Source organism: Bos indicus, chromosome 15 (assembly GCF_029378745.1).
Source record: "Bos indicus isolate NIAB-ARS_2022 breed Sahiwal x Tharparkar chromosome 15, NIAB-ARS_B.indTharparkar_mat_pri_1.0, whole genome shotgun sequence".
NCBI lineage: Eukaryota > Metazoa > Chordata > Mammalia > Artiodactyla > Bovidae > Bos > Bos indicus.
The window spans coordinates 13,325,188-13,351,747 of record NC_091774.1 but is presented as its reverse complement, the minus strand read 5'-3'; positions in this window follow the sequence as shown (position 1 = coordinate 13,351,747).

The window sequence follows — 26,560 nt, the reverse complement described above, 5'->3', positions numbered from 1 at the left end:
TTCTTGCCATATATTGTATTACACTTTAAATACTTAGCTATGTTTTAGTATTTTAAACCATACTCTTTTGTAGGAAATTCTTATGGCATAAATTAACTAAAAAAGTATTTTATAATGAAAAATTAGCTACCAAATTGTCATTTCTCAAAAATTTGACAATAAAAATGTGTGTTTCAGTCACATTTGTTTCAATCCACTGTCTACTATGGAGACTTCCTTAAATCACTGATCACATGACTAGTCAAAGACATAATTTTGCTGAAAAAGTATCAGTATCAATGTCAAAAGTTAGCATTCTGAGAGGAAGGCCATCTGCAGCACTCAGAAGTGGGGCAGCTGAGTGAAGAGAAAGGTCTTCCTCTTTTCTCTCTCCTTTAACAACTAATTAGATACCCATAACTAAACAAAAGTACCTCTGCATATTACACTAAGTGATCCAAGAGTTTTCTGTGCATCTGAAAATAAACAAGCAGACGTCAATAAGGGCTATGAATCCATATCAAAATTGCCCAACACTATTCACCATGACCAGTAATGAAAAGAACCCGCTGGTTACAAACTTGGTAGATAAACATGTGCAAAAGAAAATCTGTGAAAGTCCAGCCTGTCTGAAGACAGATTCCAGTGCACCATCATGATGGGACAGAAATCAGTTTGGATGCATTAAAAACATGTGTTTCCTACTGGTTGCTTCAGAAATTCAGCAGGAAGTCCACCTGCAAACCCCTGAGAATACCCCGACTACAGTATCCACACTGTCCTGGGGCAATCACCCCAAACTCCCATGTGCCGAGCATATCCTTTCCCCTACTCTACTGCCAGCTCCTTGTGTATGCTCCTGAGTGAATCCATGAGTTCCAGCTACAGCAGACAAACAGGCCAAACTTGAGCTAGAGTGTCACTTTCTGGAAGACAAAAGATTTTTCATAGCTTATTGAATTGAAAGAAGACATAGAATACAGTTAAGGAGATGTCTAGTACTTCAAATGCCAAAGCAGAAGTACATAGCTACAAACACATACACACACAAAATCATGGAACTATGGTATCACACACACACACACAAAACATGATGATTCTTCAGCAATCAAACTCAAAAGCATGGGATATTGGGATTTATTTTATAAAGAATTCAAAAAAGCTCATATGAAGAAAAACAATGAGCTACAAGAAAAGGCTTTTCCATAAACTCAAGAGTAAAATTAGTGAAAATAGTGAGTTCTTTACCAATAAAATTAAATTTTTATACACACACACATAAAATTGAACAACAACAAAAATAGTAACACTGAAAAATTCAATGAATGAGATGAAGAATACTATAGAAAACATTAGTGACAGGGCTGATCAGATGGAAGAAAGAATTAATGACTTGGAGATAGGGATATACAAATAATTGAGTTAGAGGAGGAGAGAAAACTAAGATTTTTCAGAAGTGAAGAAACACAATGAGAGCTATTACTTTCTATCATATATAATGTAATAATTGGTGTAGCATAAGATGAAAGGAATAAGGAGGCAGAGAGTTTATTTAAGGAAATAATAGCAAGACATTACCAATCCTGGGGAGAAAATTGGAATATACAGGTCCAGAAAGATAATAGGATTCTCTATTTTATCCGTACAAAAAGACCTTCTCCAAGACACATTATAATGAAATTACCAAACAATGATAAAGAACCTTAAAGCTAATCAGGGAAAGAATAGAAAGTAGCCTACAAAAGAACCACCATGAGCCTATCAGCAATTTCTCAGGAAAAAAAAAAAAAAAAAAAAACAACTCTACAGGCCAGGAAGGAATAGATTGCCATATTCAAAATGTTGAAAGATAAAAACTACCAAGCAAGAATACTTTGTCCAGCAAAATTACCCATCAGATATGAAGATGAATTAAGGCTTTCCAAGAAAAACAAAAGCTGAGGGAGTTCACCACCACTATACTGTCTTGCAAGAGATGCTGAGGAGCTTAGGTTGAAAGGGAATAATGACAATCAGGGATACTAAGGCATATAAAACTATGTAAAAATGAGAAAAATGAAAAATAGAAAACTGTAACTTTATATTAGAAACACTTAGCCAATGTATGAGTATTAACAGTAATTATAGTTATCATGATTTATTAATGCATATACATCATCAAAAGAGATAAATTGTACAATTGAGAACATAAAAGAAGGTTCTTACCTGTCTTTCCAGACAGTACTTTCTAAGATAACACATTCCTGCTCATCTATCTTCTTCCATGGTGCCAACAACATGCTTCAATCCTCAGTGCTAACAGATTGGGTTAGAAACATATTTTGTGGTTGCAAATTAGCAGCTAAGAATTAACTCTGTAATTGAATGTGCCCTTGTGTGGAATGACAGATTCTTCAGATGAGAATATAAACCTCAGAAAGTCAGTTCAAAATGTTGACATAGGAATATCTTGCACTCACCTCCTCAAATGAACACACCAAATCTACAACTACAAATGGAAAAATTCCCTCTTAACAAAGACCTGGAATTAGCTGAACAGCTCCTCCATAGAAACTCACGCCTACCTCCAGAAATAAGAAAACTCTCAAACTAATTTATACCTCAAAGAGCTAGAAAAGCAACAAAAACAAAGTTCAATGTAAACAAAAGGAAGGAAACATAAAAAATTGGAGCAGAAACAAATAAAATACAGACTAAAAAAAAATAAAAGATCAATGAAGCTAAAAGTTTTTTCTTTGAAAAGAAAAAAACAAGGTTTTAAAATTTTTATCTGGATTCACCAAGAATAAAAGAGCGAGGACTCAAATAAATAAAATCTGAAATAAAAGAGGAGAGATTGAACCTGATATCACATAAATACAAAGACTCATAAGAAGATACTATGAACAGTTATACACCAATAAACTGAACAATCTAGAGGAAATGAATAAATTCCTAGAAACATGCAACCTCCCAAGACTGAGTCATGAAGATTTAGAAATCTGAATACACCCATGATTAGGTAAGGAGATTGAATAAATAGGCAAATATGTCCTAATGAAAATAAGTCCAAGATTAGATAGTCTTACTAATAAATTCTACAATCCATTCAAAAATAATTGATAATAATTCTTCACATTTTTCAAAAAAATTGAAAGAAGAGAAATATCCAAGCTCATTTTGTGAGGCCAGCATTACTCTGATACCAAAATCAGACAATACAACAATAAATTAAAATTATAGGCCATTAGGCCTGATGAACATACAATCAAGAATATTCAAGAAAATATTAGTAAACTGAACTCAGCAATATATGAAAGGAACATACTTCATGATCACTGAGGTTTATTCCAGAGATAGATGGTTCTACATCAGTAAATCAGTCAACATGACATACTACGTTAACAAAATAAAAGTTAAAAATTATATGACCTTCTTAATAGACAATGAAAAAGCATTTGACAAAATTCAGCATCCATTTATGATAAAAATCTCGATGAAGTGTGTATAGAGAAAATGTACTTCAACATAGTAGAAGCAATATATAACAAGCCTACTGCTAACATCATACTCAATAGTGAAATGCTGAAATATTTGCTCTAAAATCAGAAGCAAGACAAAGATACCCATTCCTGCTACTTTTATTCAGTATAGTATCGGAAGTCTTAGCCACAGCAATCAGACAAGGAAAAAAAGGAATAAAAGACAACTAAATGGTAAGGGAATAAACTAATCATTTGCAGATGATATAATCCTATATACAGAAACCCCTAAAGATTCCACACACACAAAAAAAGACAACAACAACAACAACAAAAAGCCTGCAGAACTAATCAAAGTTAAAGAATACAAAATCAATACACAGAACTCTGTTGTGTTTCTATACACTAATAAAAAGCTATCAATAAACTATCAGAGGAGAATTTTTTAAAAATAATACCATTTACAATTGCAATAAAATGAATAATATTTAGGAACACACTTATTTTACAAAAGATGTAAAGATCTGTATCTTTTTTCAAAATTTTTTTCAAAGTTTTGAAAAGTTTAAAACATTAATAAAACATTGAAGAAGACACAAATAAATGGAAAGATATTCTATGTTCATGGATTAAAATTATTAATATTGTTAAAATATCCATACTACCCAAAGCGATCTACAGATCCAAAGCAATCTCAAATAACCAACCTAACGTAATATTTCAAGGTACTAGAAGAAGAAAAATTTAAGCCCAGTCTGTAGAATAAGGAAATAATATTGATTAGTGAAGAAACAAAGGAAACTACAAAAGCTTTTGGAAGGATCCAAAAAAGAAAACTAACCTGTTTTTTTAAAAAGAAACATACATATTATTATTATATAATTAGTGTAGCCTCAGCTAACTAAGTCATTGTTTCTGATATTCGCTGGTGGTTCAGATGGTAAAGAATCCATCTGTAATGCAGTAGACCCAGGGTTCAATCCCTGGGTTAGAAAGACCCCCTGGAGAAGAGAATGGCTTCCCGTTTGATCCCTGGATCAGAAAGATCCACTGGAGAAGGGAATGGCTTCCCACTCCAGTATTCTTGTCTGGAGAATCTCATGGACAGAGGAGTCTGGCAGTCTACAGTTCATGCGGTCACTAAGAGTCAGACATGACTGAGCAACTAACACTTTTCAAACTAAGTTATTCTCTCTGATACTACAGAAATACATAAGACCATAAGGGGCTACTATGAACAGATTATACACTGACAAATTAGATAGGTTAAAATTAATGGATGAAATATTTTATCCATTGGTAGAAATAATACCTGCTAAGATTGAATAAGGAAAAAGTTCTAATAAACTTTTTTTTCTACCAATTAAAAAAAAAAAAAAAGATGCTATTTTTTTCTCAAACTCTTCCAAAAAATTGAAAAGGAGTAAACATTTCCAAACTCATTCTATGAAGCCAGCATTCTCTCTTTTTTTTTTTTTTTTTGAGTGTTTATAACAGCTTTATTCATATGGTCAAAATTTAAAGTGAACAAGATATCCTTCGGTAGATAAATAGATAAATAAACTGTGTTATACTGTACATCCATACAGTGAGATATGACAGCATTTTTTTAAATTTAATTTTATTTAAATTTACAATATTGTATTGGTTTTGCCATATATCAAAATGAATCTGCCACAGGTATACATGTATTCCCCATCCTGAACCCTCCTCCCTCCTCCCTCCCCGTACCATCCCACAGCATTCTCTTTATATGAAAGTCATATGAGGACCACTATAAGAAAAAAAAAATGCTATAGAGTAATATCTCTAATGCGCATGTATGTAAAAATTCTCAAAAGAACGTTAGTGAACCAAATTCAAGAACACACCAGAAGAATTCTACACCACGACCAAGTGTGATTTATATATGGAATGCAAGGATGATTCGTACCTGCAAATCAAGAAATATAAAATATTATATTGGTAGAACAAAAGATAAAGGTCACATGCCACCAAAATGCATTGGACAAAATACAGTATGCTTTCATGATAGAAACTCTCAAGAAATTGGGTATAGAAAGAGCACACCTCACATTATAAAGTCCATAAATGACAAAACCCAGCTAACATGAAAATCTGAAAACTTCTTCTTTAAGATCAAGAAAAAGACAAGGATTCCTATTTTCCTCCCTCTTGTTGAATTTAGTATTCTGAGTCTTAGCTAGAGCAATTAGTCAACACTAAGAAATGAAGGCATACAAATCATAAAAGAAGAAGTAAAATTGCATAATTTGCATAAAAATTATTTTGTAAATAGAAAATCCCCAAAGACTATCTGTTGGATAATGAATAAGTTCATTAGATTTGTAACATATGAAATCAACATACAAAAATTTTGCATTTCTATTTACCAATGATTTTTATACAATTCATTCATCTGAAAAAAAGAAGGGGGCTTCTCTGATAGCTCAGTTGTTAAAGAATCTACCTGCAATGCAGGAGACCCCAGTTTGATTTCTGGGTTGGGAAGATCTGCTGGAAGGGAGAGGCTAAAAAAGAAAGGAAAGAAAAAATAAACCAAAAAAGATAAAAGAAAGGAAAACTATCTATCATATTCTCAATAGAAGTAAAAAATAAATAAAATACCTAAGAATACATCTAACCAAGAAAGTGAAATATCTATACATTGAAAACAACAATAACTTTGAAAAAAGCTGAAGACAAAAACAAGTGAAAAGATATCTTGTGTCCATTGATTGGAAGAATTAATATTGTTAACATGTCCACATTACCCAAAGTCACAGCAATAGAATAAAAAACCCTAAAAAGTTTGTTAACTCACAAATTACCCCTAATAGCCAAGCAATTCTGTAAAAGGACAAAGTCACAAGTATCACACTAGTATGGTACCAACATAAAAACAGACATATAGATCAATGGAGCAGAATAGAGAGCCCAGAATTAAACACCAATGTGTACAGTCAAATAATGTTTGACAAGAGAGTCAAAGAATACAATAGGGAAAGGACAGTCTCTTCAACAACTGGTGTTGGGAAAGCTGGATGAAAATGCAGAAAAATGAATTTGGATACTTATTTTATACCACTCACAAGAATTAACTTCAAATGGATCAAAAATTTAAATATAAAACATGATACCATAAAATCCTAGGACAAAACATAGGGAAGAAATGACTAGGACATTGGACTCAGCAATGACTTTTTGGATGTGACGTCAAAAACACAAGAAAGCAAAATTCAATGAGTGGGACTGCATCAAACTTAAATGTTTCTGCACAACAGATGATGAATGGATAAGAAAGTTGTGGTCCATATGCACAATGGAATGTTACTCAGCTTTAAAAAAGAATGCATTTTAATCAGTTCTAGTGGGGTGGATGAATCGAGAGCCCATTATACAGAGTCAAGTAAGTCAGAAAGTGGAAGACAAATATGGTATATTAATGCATATATATGGAATCTATATATGCATTAATATAGAAATACCATAAAGATGGTACCGACAATTTTACATGCAGGGCAGACAAGGAGACACAGGCATAAAGAACAGATTTTGGACACACTGGGAGAGTGATAGAATAGCACGGAAACATATACATTACCACATGTAAAATAGCCAGTGGGAGTTTGATGTATGACACAGGGAACACAAACCCAGTGCTCTGTGACAACCTGGAGAGATGGGGTGGGGAGGGAGGTGGGAAGGGGGTTCTGAGAAGAGGGGACACATGTATGCCTATGGCCGTTTCATGTCAATGTGTGACAAAAGCCATCACAATATTGTAATTATCCTCCAATGAAAATAAATAATTTTAAAAAGGCTTACAATAATGGTAAAGGAGGGGAACATAAAACATAGAAAATGATAACAAATGAATCCAATAATTTTCAAAGGAATACTACAAACACACAGAAGGAGAAAAAAGAACTAATCTGAGTAGCTTATGAACACATTACTTGAATTCAATCTTGAGTGGAATGAGCTGGTGAGGGGAAAGTGAAAGTGTTAGTCACTCAGTTGTGTCTGACTTTTCACATCCCCATGGACTGTAGCTCACCAGGCTCCTCTGTCCATGGAATTCGCCAGGCAAGAATACTGGAGTGCACAACAATTCCTTTCTCAGGGGATCTTGCCAACCCAGGGATCAAACTTGGGTCTCCTGCATTGCAGACAGATTCTTTACTATCTAGGACACCAGTGAAGTCAGGTGATGGGAAGGGAATCTACAAGCAAGTCCTGAACTCTTTTTAGGTCATTTCACTTTTTATTTGTATGAACAAAGCAATTCTGAAATTATCTTAATTATCTTGGGTGTGTTATAAGATTGAGAAAATTAGTAAATCTGTAAATTTTGAAAGTAAGAATTTTCAAAGTTGAAGGAGAAAGATAAAAAAATAAGAAATATGTGGAAATGTTAGATATGGAGGTATAGGTATGAATTCATGATTTCTAAAATATGTGTTTATATGTCTACTTAAGTAACACGTGTATATACACATGTATGTATGTATACTATACAGTCCTGGGTGTTCATTGGAAGGTCTGATGTTGAAGCTGAAACTCCAATACTTTGGCCACCTGATGTGAAGAGCTGACTCATTTGAAAAGACCCTGATCCTGGGAAAGATTAAGGGCGGAGGAGAAGGGGATGACAGAGGGTGAAATGGTTGGATGGGATCACCGACTCAATGGAAATGGGTTTGGATGGACTCCGGGGGTTGGAGCCTCCACGCCAGGGAGGCCTGGCGTGCTGTGGTTCATAGGGTCGCAAAGGATCGGACACCACTAAGCGACTGAACTGAACTGAAGTGATATGCATATATAGATAAACAGATACAAAACTATATCAAAATATATACATAGCATATGTTCCCTAGCTCTGACCATGGAAAGAGCCTAGAAACAAATGTATTCAAGTAAAAATAAGGACATCTAACAGTAAGATCTTGGTTTCTGACAACATTTCCTACTAAAAGGAAAAGCTTCTCTCCAAATCTATGAAGTCATAAATAAGAAGCTTTCAAAAAAGTATGGGGATATGTCACAGGGCACAGGTACTAGCTTTGAAGGGGATCCACTGGTCAAATCTGGGTTAATCTGAATATCAAAGTAATTAAGTATGATAATAAATTATAAACAATTGGAAAAATAGAAATCTATCAATCTATATCAAAAATCAACAGGCAAATAATACATACATATATAAACACACATAAATACATTTATAAAGGGGAGGGGGCTGTTGCTTACAATAGACTACCAAGTGTCAGCTAGTGAATATGGAGCAGGTATTAGAACTGGAAAATTGTCATTTGCAACCATGTGGTAAAGTGTTGTTAAGACTCAACAGATGACATACTTTGCTGGGGGGAGATGGTTACAGAATATTCTCATGCCTTAAATGCTTTTCTTACAAATTGCTCATCAGTTGCAAGGGAAAAATTGTATGTTAAACAGTGGAGAAATGAGGGATGATCTTGTCTGTGTATTGAATCACCATTGGGGACAAATGGACATCAAGTGCTGTCAGGTGTGATTTTTCAGACTGCAACACATCACAACAGCCAGAAATATATAATGGGTACCTAATATTGAGGAAATATCAGGAAAAGACAGATTGATGAGTCTTCTACTAAATATGAGTAGGAAATAACTATACTGTTAAAATACCAATGTTATGAAACAAAGAAATGCTGTTGTCATATTCTAAATTTGTAAAAGGACCAAATAGATGAGACAATATAATGTTTATATCCTGCATTGATGAAAAAATGCTATACAGGAAATTATTTATTCAAGTTGAAAAATTGAATTATAGATTGTAAATTAGGCAGAACTATTGAATCATTGCTAAATTTTTAGCTAATGGCTACTCTGCAGTTATATAAAATAATAATCCTATTCTTAGGAAATACATGGAAAAATCTTATAGTAAAGGGCCATATTTTACTTATTCAAATGGGGTAAAATGTTCACAGTTTGTATGTTTGTGTGTTAGTTGCTCAGTTGTGTACAACTTTTATGACCCCATGGACTGTAGCCCACCAGGCTCCTCTGTTCATGGAATTCTATGGGCAAAAATACTGGAGTGGGTTGCCATGACCTCCTCCAGGGGAGTTTCCCGACCCAGGCATCAAACCCAGTTCTCCTGCATTGTAGGCAGATTCTTTATCATCTGAGCCACCAGGGTGTCTGTATAAAAGAGATTAAAGTATTCTTCACATTGTACTTACTCTTGAATCCTTACTGCATGGTTGAAGTACTCTCCAAGTCAAATGTTAAAACTATCAAATTGTGTTTTAAAAGCATTAACATTATTGAGTACATGATAAGTATACTAAGTCCTTAGAGAATGTTAAATCTATTAGCTAGCAGCTCCTATTATCCTCTTTCAACAATAGACATGAAAGTTAGGAAGGCATTGAGTGGAAAATAACTGGCAAATATTAAAAAATAAGTGGTTTTCATAACTTTACCCATTACTACTTAACTTTACTTTTTTTATAAGGGCAGCCCAACTATTTAAAATCATTCACTTCAGTCACACACACACACACACACACACACACACACATCTCTTTCGTATACATTAAATTTTGATTTGTGAAGATCTGTACTTCAGAATAAAAGGACCCTGGATAGACAAGGGCTGCAGCTAGTCTGTCATCCATTACCTCTTCCTTTGTCTACTTCACTGTGAATTGTTTATTTCATTGATACTTGTGAGTAAACCAAGGATACTTCTTGTTGTGAATTTCACTCACTGCTATGCTTATAAAAACCAAGGAGTCACAATGAGACCTGCCCCCCCACTGCCCCCCAAAACATGGATGAAAGCCAGCTCATAGCATAGACTTCAGATCATCCTTGCAGAGTTCAACAGTGTTCTCACAAAGCTATTTTAAAATCAATGCAATAGAAAACCATCAAGATCTCTCTGCTTTGTGAATGTGTGACTTTGATAGAAGCCAATCTTTGTATAAAAATATATGTTTTTTAGAAAGTCAAAAGGCGATTTCATTATTTTAAGATACAAGGAAGCAGTTATTCAGAAGAGTTTAAAACTCAAGAAAAATAGATTCCTTTCAGAACGTCATCTTCTAAACAAATAATAAATCCAAACACCAGGCTTTGAATAATTTTCAGTGCTTCTCCTAAACGCAAACAACAGGGAATGACCTTGAAGAAATCACTGTTTAGATAAGTTGAATTTCACATCATAATGCTCTATTAGTCACCTACCCCACAGATAAGTCTCTAAACTTTAACATCTAGAATATATAAGAGAAAATGCAGTTAAACAGCCTGTACTCATTTCTTTTCAATTATTATGACAATATTCTTAATAGCACCTTCTTAATACCTGTATCTCTCTGATATGTTAAGAAAAGCAGATTCATATTGAACCTGATAGAAAAATGGAAGAATTTAGTTGCCACTTTTTTTCTTATCAAAAAGTGCCAAACCAATAAGTACCTGATCCGTGAACTATAGAGAAGGCCTATTATCTGGATAGTTCTTCTATTAAAAGTCATTAGTTAAAACTTGGATTGACTCATGCTGTTGTTGTCACTGACTTTTGTTTTTTTATTTGTACTACTTGAAACTGAGTATTTGTATTGTCAGTGTACCCAAAATTTTCTCCATGACTCTAAATTTCTTTAATTTTATATTCCACAGATAATCAGTATCTAATCCAAGTATTTGTCACAAATGTCAGGACTATCACTGTAATCTGTTGATTTAATTTCCAGTCTCTGAATTTAATCTCTTTCTATTTTAATTGCCAAAGGTATCCTTCATGATCCTATTGTCTCATGCCTGAGCCTTGGTAATTAAGTCAAAATCATGTCTCCGTGTTTCATCTCCTTCTGATGGAAAAACCAACAAATCTTATCACTGCTTTCAATAAGTATAATATGAAAAAAAGTGATATAAGCAAATCTTAAAATTTTTGGTGAATTTTGAAAGTCAAGATTAGAGCATATTCTCAGGCACCTGGGCTTTGGGAGAGGTGTGCTGAATGAATTGAACTGTAACACTTACTAACATTAATGCATTCAGCTGCAAATAGAAATTTATTCTCCTCCTGCTTTATTTTCCATTTATTCACCAAAATCAGATAACTAACTCTTTCCCAAATGCCCTTGTATAGTGTGGAATTTGTGTTTTCAACACCTTCTTTTGATATATATTTGTTTCATATATTCTTGGTATTTCTTCTTGCTTTGCTGTTGTTTTTCAATCACAAGTCAGGTCTGATTTTTGCAATCCCATGGACTGCAGCAAGCCATGCTTCCCTGTCCTTCACTATCTTCAGGAGTTTGCTCAAACTCATGATGCTATATAACCATCTCATCCTCTGTCACCCCCTTCTCTTCCTGCTGTCTAACTTTCTCAGCATCAGGGTCTTTTCCAATGAGTCAATTGGCCAAAGTATTGGAGCTTCAGCACCAATACTTCCAATAAATATTCAGGGTTGATTTCTTATAGGATTCACTGGTTTGATCTCCTTGCAATCCAAGGGAGTTTCAAGAGTCTTCTCCAGCCCCACAATTTGAAAGCATCCATTCTTCAGTGCTCAGCTTTCTTTATGGTCCAACTGTCACATTTGTACATGACTACTGGAAAAAACATAGCTTTGAATAGACAAACCTTTGTTAGCAAAGTGATGTCTCTGCTTTCTAATATACTGTCTAGGTTGATCATAGCTTTTCTTCCAGGGAACAAGCGTATTAATTTCATAGCTGCAGACACCATCTACAGTGATTTTGGAGCCCAAGAAAATAAAATCTGTAACTGATTCCACTTTTTCCTCAACTATTAGCCCTGAAGTGATGGGGCCATGATCTTAGCTTTTTGAAAGTGGAGTCTTAAGCCAGCTTGTTCACTCTACTCTTTCACCCTCATACTTCATTCTTCATCAAGAGGTATCTAGTTTTTAGTATTCAGTTTTTCTGAGACATTTTTTCTTGTCTCATAAAAGTTGTTGGCCATTTATTAAAATAATAAATATTTACAGTGTGTGTGTGTGCTCAGTTGCTCAGTGATATTGACTTTTTTTGGACCCAGGGACTCTAAACCACCAGGCTCCTCTGTTCATGTAATTTTCCAGGCCAGAATTCTGCAGTGGGTTGCTGTTTCCTATTCCAGGGGATCTGCCCAACCCAGACATTGAACCCACATCTCTGTTGTCTCTTGCGATAGCAGGTTGATTCTTTACCACTGCACCACCTAGAAATCTCCATTCACAGACAGAAATGTTATTTCTTTTATTTAGAAAATTTATCTTCCAATGTATAATTACTGCTATAATAAGACTTATTTTGCCACTTTTATTTTATATTTTCCTCTTATAGTACTTGATTCATTTGTTTTCATATTCTCCAGGCATTCAAAATTCAATGCAAAGTTAAGTATCTGCAAAAAAACCAACCTCCAAAATTGCATAGACATCAAAGGTTTTTTTTTAAATTTATTTTTTAATTGAAGCCTAACTGCTTCACAGAATTTTGCTGTTTTCTGTCAAACATCATCATGAATCAGCCACAGTTGTACACACGTTGTATGTGTACATATTGAACCATAGGTGTATATATTGAACCATAGGCGGACATACTGAGCCATGGGTGTACATATTGAACCCATTTTTGGCCCCGTATCTGCAGGCTATACATTTTGTCAATGAGAGGGAAATCTCCCTCAACCCCTCTTGAATTCTTGTGACTGGACTAGTAATAAAATTGACGCAGATTAACAGGAGAAAAAGAAACAGATGTAATCGGTGCACACAGAGGTCGTATGCAAATAGGACCTATTGCTATTGCTATTGCTAAGTCACTTCAGTCGTGTCCGACTCTATGTGACTCCATAGACGGCAGCCCACCAGGCTCCGCCGTCCCTGGGATTCTCCAGGCCAGAACACTGGAGTGGGTTGCCATTTCCTTCTCCAATGCATGAAAGCGAAAAGTGAAAGTGAAGTTGTTCAGTCGTGTCCGACCCTCAGCGACCCCATGGACTGCAGCCCACCAGGCTCCTCCATCCATGGGATTTTCTAGGCAAGAGGTAGTCAAAGCCAACAATGTTTATACATTTTAGACAAAGAAGCAATAAATTTGAGAGGAATTGACAGAAAAAAATAACAGGCTTTGTTTCTTAATTAATAAGGAATTTAAGCAAAGTTTTGGCTTCGGGCATAGTTAAAAAGTAATACACTTTGTTTATATAGTCGTCTCAGCTGGAGTTCCTTGTCTCTGGTGATAAAAGTCTTTCTACCACTCAGTACAGAGAGGCCACCTTTCACATGGCAGATTTATTGTCTGCTTTTAGAGAGACAGAGAGGAAGATCAAAGTATTCCTACTGCATCTGCCATTTCTTAAGTAACTTTAATTAAAACTAATCAATATGCCATTGAGGCATATTTTGGGGTGGTCTGTCTTGGGTCCTAACACACTCAAATAAAACACACTCAAATAAAACACACTCTAACTCCAGATGCATTGAAAAATAATTAGTTTCCTTGCAACTAGTTTCTTTAAAGTGGTATCACTATGAGTTTACAACCAATCCCTTGGCCAACTTCATAAATTTTCTTTTAGACATCTCTCCTTACCCTGAAAACCACCACACACAGAACCTGCTAAAAATTCCCTTTTAGTCTTTCTCTCTCTGCCTCCACAGGCTCCCTATCCCACCTCCCATACACAGACACATCAATATCACACAGCAAATACCTTTGAATCACATTGTTCTTCTGCTCCATTTTCATACTCCACTGAGCTACCCAAACACACTATTTCCAGATGTTTTCACAGGAAAATCACATATTATAAAGCCTCCTGGGCAAATCTAGTTCACTGTGGATACCTAAGTCATAGTTTCTAGATATTTGCTACTTCTCTCGAATGGGAGATTGTATTTCCTTGAGATTGTTGCACATGGGCTTGGTAATATGATTTTCTTAGCTACTGAAATATTTGCAAACATGCTGTGTGTCATTGTAAGGTAGCAAGTTTTAAATCCATCAGAAGGAGTGGTTAACCATGCTCAATACTTTTCCTTTTTTTAGTTGGATTTATCTTCTGTTCAGATAACACTGAACATTGAGTCCTAACAGAAGCAGAAGATAAAACATGAGGTGCAAGCATACACAAAAGAACTATACAGAAATGTCTTAATGACCCAGATAACCATGGTGGTGTGATCACTCATCTAGAGCCAGATATCCTAAAGTATGAAGTCAAGTGGGTCTTAGGAGGCATGACTATGAACCAAGTTAATGGAGGTAATGGAATTCCAGTTGAGCTGTTTCAAATCCTAAGAGATGATGCTGTTAAATTGCTGCAATCAATATGCCAGCAAATTACACAACTCAGCAGTGGGCCACAGGACTGGGAAAGGTCAGTTTTCATCCCAATCCCAAAGGGCAATGCCAAAGAATGTTCAAATTACCACACAATTGCACTCATTTCATGTGCTAGCAAGGTAATGCTCAAAATCCTTCAAGCTAGGATTCAGCAATATGTGAACCAAGAACTTCCAGATGTACAAGCTGGATTTAGAAAAGGCAGAGGAACCAGAGATCCAATTGCCAACATCCATTGGATCATAGAAAAAGCAAGGAAATTCTAGAAAAACATCTAAGTCAGCTTCATTGACTAGGCTAAAGTCTTTGTGTGGATCACAACAAGCTGTGGAAAATACTTCAAGAGATAGGAATACCAGACCACTCACCCTGCCTCCTGAGAAATCTGCATGTAGGTCAAGAAGCAACAATTAGAACCAGATATCGAACAACACACTGGTTCAAAATTGGGAAAGGAGTATGTCAAGGCTGTATATTGTCACCTTGCTTATTTAACTTATGTGCTTAGTACATCATGTGAAATATCAGGCTGGATGAATCACAAGCTGGAATCCAGATTGTCAGGAAAAATATTGATAACCTTGGATATGCAGATGACAACACTCTGATGGCAGAAAGTAAAGAACTAAAGAGCCTATTGATGAAGGTGAAAGAGGAGAGTAAAAAAGTTGGCTTAAAACTCAGAGTTCAAAAAATAAGATCATGACATCCAGTCCCATCACTTCATGGCAAATAGATGGGGAAACAATGGAGACAGTGACAGATTTCACTTTCTTGGTCTCCAAAATCACTGCAGATGGTGACTGCAGCCATGAAATTAAGAAATTAAGACATTTTATCTTAAGAAATTAAGACAAATTGCTCCTTGGAAGAAAAGCCACGACCAACTTAAACAGCATATTAAAAAGCAGAGACATTACTTTGTCAACAATAATACAGCTACTCAAAGGTATGGCTTTCTAGTAGGCATATACAAATGTGAGAGTTGGACCATAAAGGAGGCTAACTAATGAAGAATTGATGCCTTCAAACTGGTGTTGGAGAATACTCCTGAGAGTCACCTGGATTGCAAGGAGATTAAACCACTCAATCCTAAAGGAAATCAGTCCTGAATATTCATTGGAAATACTGATGCTGAAGCTGAAGTTCCAATACTTTGGTCACCTCATGTGAAGAATTGACTCATTTAAAAAGAGCCTGATGCTGGAAAAGATTGAAGACAGGAGGAGACGGGGACCAGAGAGGATGAGATGGTTGGATGGCATCACCTATTCAATGGACATGAATTTTACCAAACTCTGGGAGATGGTGAAGGACAGGAAAGCCTGGCATGCTGCAGTCCATGGGGTTGCAAAGAGTTGGACATGACTAGCAACTGAACAACAACAAGCTTTTTTTTTTTTAATTGATACATAGTTGATTAACAATGTTGTGCCAATCTCCACTGTACAACAAAGTTACTCCTTTAGACACAAGCATGCATGCACATGTGCTAAATTGCTTCAGTCATGTCTGACTTCCTGTGACTCTATGGACTGTACCTTGCCATGCTCTTGTACATGGGATTGGCCAGGTTCCTTTGTCTGGGGATTCTCCAGGCAAGAATACTGGAGTGGGTGCCACTCCCGCCCCCAGGGGATCTCCCTGATCCAGAGATCAAACTCTTGTCTTTTATGTCTCTTGCATTGGCAGGCAGGTTCTTTACCTCTAGAGCCACCTGGTAATCCCTGTTATACATATACATACATTCTTTTTGATTATATTTTATCCCAGGAGGTTGAATATAGTTCCCTGTGCTATATACTAGAATTTTGTTGTTTATTCACTCTAAACATAACAGCTTCCATCCACTAACACCAAAATCCCAGTTCATCTTCTCCCTCCCCACTCCACGTGGCAGCCACAAATCTGTTCTCTATGCCTATGAGTATGCTTCTGTTTTATAGATAGTTTAATTTGTGTCATATTTCAGATTCCATATCTGATTGATATCACATGAGGTATCATTTGCCTTTCTCGTCTTGACTTTCTTCACTTAATATGATAATCTCTAGTTGCATCCAAGTTGCTGCAAATTGCATTATTTTGTTATTTTTATGGCTGAGTAGTATTCCCTTATAAATATGTACTTCTTCTCTCACAAATGTGAGTCGTGATTTCATGATGAATATTTAGCATGAGTGATAAATAAATCTTGTCATTTGTGAATTATCAGGGTTTGGGGGTCAGCATTTTATGCAGTTTAGCCAAGCACCACTTGATCATTCATGCATATTTAATTCTTCCCTATGCATGCTGTGTTGCATTTCTTACTATTTCTGGGATGTTTGTAGAGTAAATTGTTCCACCATATATAAGACTGACTGTGAAAGTAATATATCAGAAATATTTAAAAATTAAAATAATTAAAGAGAGTAGATACTTTATTCTGATGGCTGAAATTAGGAAAGTTTCATGGAGATAGGTCTTAAATCAATTAAGTAAGTTAATCTTATAGGAATGATTAGAACAAAGATGAACTAGGGTAGGTACACATGTGTGTGTGCTAAGTCCTTTCAGTCGTGTCTGACTTTTTCACTTCACTCATGTCCATCACTTTTCGACCTTTCGGATTTTAACCTACCAGGATTCTCTGTCCATGAGATTCTCCAGGCAAGAATGCTGGAATAGGTTGCCAAGCCTTTTTCAAGGAGATCTTCCCAACTCAGGGATTGAACCAGGGTCTTTTATAGCTCTTTCCAGGTTCTTTAACATTAGTGCAACCTGGGAAGCCCAGGGGAGGTATGTTAGTTTTCTATTACTGCTGTATCAATGTATCAAAAATTTAGTGTCTTAACAAAAATTTATTATCTTACACTTTTGTTGTTCAGAAATCCAACATTAATGGGCTAATCTCAAGGTAGTATCAGGGCTTCACTACTTTCTGGAGGCTTTAGAGCAGAATTCATTGGATTATCCTGTCTAGCTTCTCACAATCCTCTTTTCTCTGAGCCTTGCCTCTTCTGAATTTTCTAAGCCAGAAACACCAGGCCTCCTTCTCATTTTTCCAACTTAACAACTCTTTTATATAAGTCCCTTTCAACTTTTAAGGACCCTTTTTATCACACTGGGGCCTTCTGCTTATGCAGAAGGATACTTGCCCTCTTTTAAGGTCAGCTGATTGTCATCCTTAATTTTATCTGTAACCTTATTTTCCATGTGTTAAGCAACCGTATATATTCACTGGTTCTGGGAATTAGGATATAGCCCATCACCCTGCTTATTTAACTGATATGCAGAGTACATCATGCGTTGTAAATGTACATAAGCACAGTCTAAATACTGCGCTGGATGAAGCACAAGCTGGAATTAAGATTGCTGGGAGAAATATCAATAACCTCAGATATGCAGATGACACCACCCTTATGGCAGAAAATGAAGTGGAGCTAAAGAGGCTCTTGATAAAGATGAAAGAGGAAAGTGAAAAAGCTGACTTAAAACTCAATCAAAAATCTAAGATCATGGCATTCTGGTGGCTCAGCTGTAAACAATCTGCCTGCAATACGGGAAACCCCAGTTCAATCCCTGGGTTGGGAAGATCCTCTAGAGAAGGGAAAGGCCATCCTCTAGAATTCTGGCCTGGAGAATTCCATGAACTGTTTAGTCCCTGGGTTCACAAAGAGTCAGATATGATTGAGCGACTTTCACTTTCCTCACATCCACTCCCACCACTTCATGGCAAATAGATGGGGAAACAATGGAAACAGTGACAAACTTTATTATCTTGGGCTCTAAAATCACTGCAGGTGGTGACTGCAGCCATAAAATTAAAAGATGCTTGCTCCTTGGAAGAAACCTAGATAGTGTATTAAAAAACAGAGACACTACTTTATCAACAAAGATCCATCTAGTCAAAGCTATTGTTTTTCCAGTAGTCATGTATGGGTGTGAGAGTTGGATCATAAAGAAGTCTGAGAGCCAAAGAACTGATGCTTTCTAATTGTGTTGCTTAAGAAAACTCTTGAGAGTCCCTTGAGTTGTAAGATTAAACCAGTCAATCCGAAAGGAAATCAACTCTGAATATTCATTGAAAGGACTAATGTTGAAGCTGAAACTCCACTACTTTGGCCACCTTATGAGAAGAGCTGACTTATTAGAAGAGACCCTAATACTGAGCAAGATTGAAAGCAGGAGAAGAAGGGGATGACAGAGGATTAGATGGTTGGATGGCATCACTGACTCAATGGAGATGAGTTTGACCAAACTCCAGGAGATGGTGAAGGATAGGGAAATCTGGTATGCTACAATCCATTGGGTCCCAAAGAGTTGGACATGACTGAGAGACTGAAAAATAACAGTCTTTAGGGGAGGGGACGTTATTCTGCCAAACTCAGCAGGCAATTCTGCTTTCTGATTAATGTTGTGATTGAAGTGTAATCTTCCAGGAAACGTGAGTATGGTTAAATAATAAAGGAAATTGCAGCCGTACCTTTCCCCTTTGCTTTTTTAGGTGACTGCATCAAATGCCCACGGAAGAATTCTGCTCTATTGTCTTACAAATATTAAGAGTAAAGGGATTTTCTACGGAGATATTTCACACAAACTTTGCCTGTGCAATCTGATTGACTCCCAAAGTTTTGTTATATATGGAACCTTGTTTCCGAAAGCATCTACATGAGCATTTCATGAGGAAAGATTATATATGGTCACTGCTTCCCTCAGACTGCTATCAGTTCAGTTCAGTTCAGTCACTCAGTTGTGTCCGACTCTTTGTGACCCCATGAATCACAGCACGCCAGGCCTCCCTGTCCATCACCAACTCCTGGAGTTCACTCAGACTCACGTCCATCGAGTCAATGATGCCATCCAGCCATCTCATCCTCTGTCGTCCCCTTCTCCTCCTGCCCCCAATCCTTCCCAGCATCAGAGTCTTTTCCAATGAGTTAACTCTTTGCATGAGGTAGCCAAAGTACTGGAGTTTCATCTTTAGCATCATTCCTTCCAAATAACACCCAGGGTTGATCTCCTTTAGAATGGACTGGCTGGATCTCCTTGCAGTCCAAGGGACTCTCAAGAGTCTTCTCCAACACCACAGTTCAAAAGCATTGATTCTTCAGCGCTCAGCTTTCTTCACAGTCCAACTCTCACATCCATACATGACCACTGGCCTTGAATATATGGACCTTTGTTGGTAAAGTAATGTCTCTGCATTTGAATATGCTATCTAGGTTGGTCATAACTTTCCTTCCAAGGAGTAAGCATCTTTTAATTTCATGGCTGCAATCACCATCTGCAGTGATTTTGGAGCCCAGAAAAATAAAGTCTGACACTGTTTCCACTGTTTCCCCATCTATTTCCCATGAAGTGATGGGGCCAGATGTCATGATCTTTGTTTTCTGAATGTTGAGCTTTAAGCCAACTTTTTCACTCTCCTCTTTCACTTTCATCAAGAGGCTTTTTAGTTCCTCTTCACTTTCTGCCATAAGGGTGGTGTTCTCTGCATATCTGAGGTTATTGTTATTTCTCCCAGCAATCTTCTTTCCAGTTTGTGTTTCTTTCAGCCCAGGGTTTCTCATGATGTACTCTGCATATAAGTTAAATAAGCAGGGTGACAATAGACAGCCTTGACATACTCCTTTTCCTATTTGGAACCAGTCTGTTTTTCCATGTCCAGTTCTAAATTAAATTCATGATTTAAGCAAGTGTTAAAGAGGAACTCAGGTTCCTCAGATGGTAAGGAATCTGCCCACAATGCAGGAGTCCCGGGTTTGATCCCTGAGTTGAAAAATCCTCACAAGAAGGAAATGGCAACCCACTTTAGTATTCTTTCCTGGAGAATCCATGGACAAGGGAGACTGGTGAGTGACAGTCCATGAGATGGCAAAGAATTGGACAGAACTTAGTGACTAACTCATACACACATACACACACACTTCGTAACTATACATTTCTCTCAAAAATTCCAGAACAAAACCATAGCAGGAGTGAAACTAAAGAATGGAGATCTATCCAACAAATCCTTGTTAATGTGAGTGTCACTGTTGATACCAATAGTTCTTCACCTAACAAAAAATCCAGGACAGTTATTAAATGACATGGGAAGTTGAGACAATATGGAAATTAATCAGAATTGTTTTGGGAAAATTGGGATGTGGGGCGACTCAAAATTCATATTAATATTCATTTCTTTAGGATTTCTAGAGACTATAGAGGGTATTAAAAATAAATCCACAGGAACAATTTATTTTAGATAACTATAATGTTCATTAATCTAATTTTTATTCAAAATGTATGTCACTATAATGTGATTTTATGGATATTAATTTGTATATTATTCTTGTGGAGGTCTTAAAATATATCTACAAATTATTTGTTATACATCATTCCAAAAATTAGAATCTAATTTTCTTCCACTTGACTTTGAGTTGTTCTCATTTATAACAAAAATGAAAAATGGGATAGATTCATGTTTGTGACTTTTGAGACTTTGTTCGAAAAAGTGCTGTGACCTCTCCCTCTTGATTCACTCATTCTGAGGGAGACTGCTTGTAAGAGCACTCAAATGGTTTGACAAGTAGCTGAGGAGGAGCTGTAACCTCTTGTCAGCAGTCATGTGAGGGAACCAACTGGCAAGCAGTTATTGTAGCTTCAGCTAAGCCTTCAAATGACTGAGGCTCTGGGCGAACTGTGGCTGCAAACTTATGGAACACTAAGGAAAAAAAAAATCTTGCTAAGTTACCCCCTAATTCCTGACCAACAACTGTTTGTTTTAAGCTACTATATTCAGAGTAATTTTTTTACACAGCAATATTAGTAGAGGACTCATTTTACAAACTTAAAATCTGGTAGGAGCAATCAGATATAAACACAAATAATTAAAATGTAAGACAAAATCTAAACAAAGGTCTGCACCTTAATAGGGAGAAATGCATTCTCAATGGAAGATCAGTGAAGGCTTTGTGAAAGAATTATATGTACTGAAAGTTGAAATTTAGGCTGTTGAGAGGTAGAGGAAATGACAACCCACTCCAGAACTCTTGCCTATAAAATCCCATGGACAGAAGAGCCTGATAGGTTACAGTCCATGGGGTCCCTAAGAGTTGGATGTGACTGAGTGACTTCACATGGTCATTTTCCCAACTGGAGAGGTAGAGAGATTGAGAAAGCTAATTACAGGAGATTCATAGGCTTAATCTCTTCCAAAATTAAGAAGAGGTGACAAGATACACAGAAGAACTACACAAAAAAAATGTCTTAATGACCCAGATAGCCATGATGGTGCGGTCACTCACCTAGAGCAGGACATCCTAGAGTGTGAAGTCAAGTAGACCTTAGGAAGCATTACTACAAAGCTAATTGAGGTGATGGGATTCCAGCTGAGCTATTTCAGATCCTGAAAGATGATGCTCTTAAAATGCTGCACTCAATATGTCAGCAAATTTGGAAAAGTCAACAATGGCCACAGGAGTGGAAAAAGCCAGTTTTCATTCCAGTCACAAAGAAGGGCAATGCCAAAGAATATTCAAACTACCATACAACTGTGTTCACTTCATATGCTAGCAAAGTAATGCTCAAATCCTTCAAGCTAGGCTTCAGCAGTATGTGAACTGAGAATTTCAAGATGTATAAGCTGGATTTTAAAAAGGCAGAGGAACCAGAGATCATAGAAAGTGCAAGGGAATTCCACACACACACACACACACACACACACACACACAGCCCTACTTCTGCTTCATTGACTAACATTAGAGCCTTTGACTGTGTGGTTCACAACAAGCTGTGGGAAACTCTCTAAGAGATGAGAGTACTAGACTACCTTACCTGTCCCTAAGAAACCTGTATGCAGGCCAAGAAGCAACAGGTAGAACTGAACATGGAAAAGTGGACTGGTTCAAAATTTGAAAAGGATTATGTCAAGGCTGTATTTTGTCACCCTGCTTATTTAATTTGTATGCAGAGTACATCATGTGAAATTCCAGGCTGGATGAATCACAAGCTTGAATCAAGATTGCTAGAATCAAGATTGCTAGAAGAAATATCAATCTCAGATATGCAGATGATACCACAATAATGTCAGAAGTGAAGAGGAACTAAAGAGCTTCTTGATGAAAGTGAAAGAGGAGAGTGAATAAGCTGGCTTAAAACTCAACATTCAAAAAATGTAGATCATAACATCTGGTCCCATCTCCTCATGTCAAATAGATGGGGAAAGTGGAAACAATGGCAAATTCTATTATCTTGGGCTCCAAAATCACCATGAATGGGGACTGCAGCCATAAAATTAAAATATGCATGCTCCTTGGAAAAAAGTTATGACAAACCTTGACAGTGTGTTAAAAAGCAGAGACATCACTTTACTAGCAAAGGTCCATATAGTCAAAGCTATGGTTTTTCCATTAGTCATGTATGGATGTGAGAGTTGGACCATAAAGAAAGCTGAGTGCCACATATTGGTGCTTTTGAATTATGGTGCTTGAAAAGATTCTTAAGATTCCCTTGTACAGCAAGGATATCAAACCAGCCATCTTAAAGAAAATCAAGCCTGAATATTTATTGGAAGGACTGAGGCTAAAGCTGAAGTTCCAATAATTTGGCAACCTGATGCCAAGAGTTAATTCATTGTATAAAACTTTGATCCTGGGAAAGATTGAGTATGAAAGGAGAAAGGGGTGACAGAGGATGAAGTGACTGGATGGTGTCACTGACTCAATGATATGTGTTTGATACAAATCCCTGGAGATAGGAAAGGAGAGGACAGACTGTCCTTCTGGAATCCTTGGGGTTGCAAAGTTACAGATATGACTTAGAAACTGAACAAAAACAAGAACAAAGGCTTCAAAGTCAGAGGATGAAAAGTGTGGGACTAAATTTAGACAATCATAACAATTTTACTTTGACTGTAATTTACTATACACACACACACACACACACACACACAAAGTGGGAAAAGTGAAAGTATTATTCTCTGAGTTGTGTCTGACTCTTTGCAACCCCTTTGACTATAGCCCACCAGACTTCTTTGTCAATGGAATTCTCCAGGCAATAATTCTGGGTAGCCATTCACCTCGCCTGGGGATCTTTCTGACCGGCATCAAACCCAAGTCTCCTGCACTGCAGACAGATTCTTTGCCTTCTGAGCCACCAGGGAAGCCCATGTATATATAGTGAAACAAAACTACTGTTGTAGGTTGGAATCAGTTTTTATACAGCCTTGATTCTAAAGACATTTGAATATTATTTAATATGAACTTTATACATATCAAAGAGTAATAATTATAGGTAATGCAATTTATAAGAAAAGGAATCTTGGATATGTTAGTATCTGATTTCAGATACAGAGTTTCTAAGTGTTTCCCTGATATGCCTTCATAAGTTCAGCAGAATTTATTTGGCTGTGGCATCATTAGTGGTTATTAATATTCTGTTTCTGTAAGAGTTAAGAAGAGTTGATAATCTTGACCTGAGCATCACTGAATTTAAGAACAAAAAATTTCAGTCAACTTCTAAGGAAACTATGGACTAAACAGAAGGAGAAGATATTAAGAAAAGGTGGCAAGAATACACAGAAGAACTAAACAAAAAAGATCTTAATGACCCAGACAACCATAATGGTGTGATCACTCACCTAGAGCAAGACATTCTGGAGTCTGAGTCAAGTGGGCCTTAGGAAGCATCACTTTGAACAAAGCTAGTGGAGATGATGGAATTCCAACTGAATTCCAACTATTTCATGTCCTAAAAGATGACGCTGTCAAAGTGTTGCTCTCAATATACCAGTAAAATTGGAAAATTCAGCAGTGACAACAAGGATTGGAAAAAGTCAGTTTTCATTCCAATCCCAAAGAAAGGCGAGGAATGTTCAAACTACTGCAAAATTATACTCACCTCACATGCTAGCAAAGTAATGCTCAAAATTCTCCAAATCAGGCTTCAACAGTACATGAACCAAGAACTTCCATATCTTCAAGCTGAAAATGGAAAAGACAAAGGAACCAGAGATCAAATTGCTAACATCTGCTGGATCATAGAAAAAGCAAGAGAGTTCCAGAAAAATATCTACTTCTGCTTTATTGACTACCCCAAGGTCTTTGACTGTGTGGATCACAACAAACTGGAAAATTCTTCAAGAGATGGGAATACCAGACCAACTTACCTGCCTCCTGAGAAATTTGTGTGCAGGTCAAGAAGCAACAGTTAGAACTGGACATGGAACAATAGACTGGTTCCAAATTGGGAAAGGGGTATGTCAAGGCTCTTTATTGTCACCCTGTTATTTAACTTATATGCACAGTACATCATGCAAAATGCTGGGCTGGATGAAGCACAAGCTGGAATCAAGATTGCTGGGAGAGATACCAATAACCTCAGATATGCAGATGACACCACCCTTATGGCAGGAAGTGAAAAGGAACTGAGGAGCCTGTTGATGAAAGTGAAAGAGGAGAGTGAAAAAGCTGCCTTAAAATACAACTGTCAAAAAACTAAGATCAGGACATCCGGCCCCATCACTTCATGGCAAATAGATGGGGAATCAATGGAAACAATGAGAGACTTTATTTATTTGTATTTTTTTTTCGGGGGCGGGGGGGGGGGGGGGGCTCCAAAATCACTGCAGATGGTGACTGCAGCCATGAAATTAAAAGATGCTTGCTCCTTGGAAGAAAAGTTATGACCAGCCTAGACAGCATATTAAAAAGCAAAGGCATTGCCAACAAAAGTCCATCTAGTTAAAGCTATGGTTTTTCCAGTAGACATGTATTGATGTGAGAGTAGGATCATAAAGAAAACTGAGCACTGAAGAGTTGATGCTTTTGAGCTGTGATGTTGGAGAAGACTCTTAAGAGTCCCTTGGACTGCAAGAAGATAAAACCAGTAAATCCTAAAGGAAATTCACTCTGAATATTCATTGGAAGGACTGATGCTGAAGCTGAAGCTCCAATAATTTAGCCATCTGATGTAAAAAACTGATTCACTGGAAACGACCCTGATGCTGGGAAAGACTGAAAGGAGGAAGAGAAGGAGACAACAGAAGATGAGATGGTTGGATGGCATCACTGACTCAATAGACATGAGTTCGAGTAGGCTCTTGGAGTTGGTGATGGACAGGGAAGCCTGGCCTGCTGCACTCCACGGGGTCACAAAGAGTCAGACATGACTGAGTGACTGAAATGAACTGATGAGACGTTTACCAAAATTGACCATATGCTAAATCATAAAATAATCCTTACTGAAATTCAGTTTCTTCTCTATCTGAAATGGAATTAAGATAGAAATAATGAACATACATATAAACAGAAAATCTCTAACTCCTTTCAAATTAGCTCCAGGTAGGGAACAAAATCAAAATTAAAAGGAAAAAAAAGTTTTAACTTTTTTCTGGCTAATGAAGGCTAGTGATGGCTAATGATGATTGGGTACTTCAAAATGAGGGAAATATAGCAACAGCAGTACTTAGAAAAACAATGTGGTATTTTGCACATATAAAATACAAAAGGAAAAACTGAAAATTAACTAGGTAAAATCCTACCTCCTAAAGGTAGAAAAACAACAGCAAATTGAAACCAAATTACTAAAGTAGAAAATAAGAAAATTAGGGAAAAACTTAAAAAACTGTTAATGACTATAAGCAGAGCTTAAAAAGCCCCAAATTGGCTCTTTAAAAAGATTAATAAAATTAAATAATATTTGGTGAAATTAATGAAGGGATAAAAATAAAACCATATAAAAATGACCATTATCAGGAATCAAAAGGAAAAATTTCAAAAGAAAGTT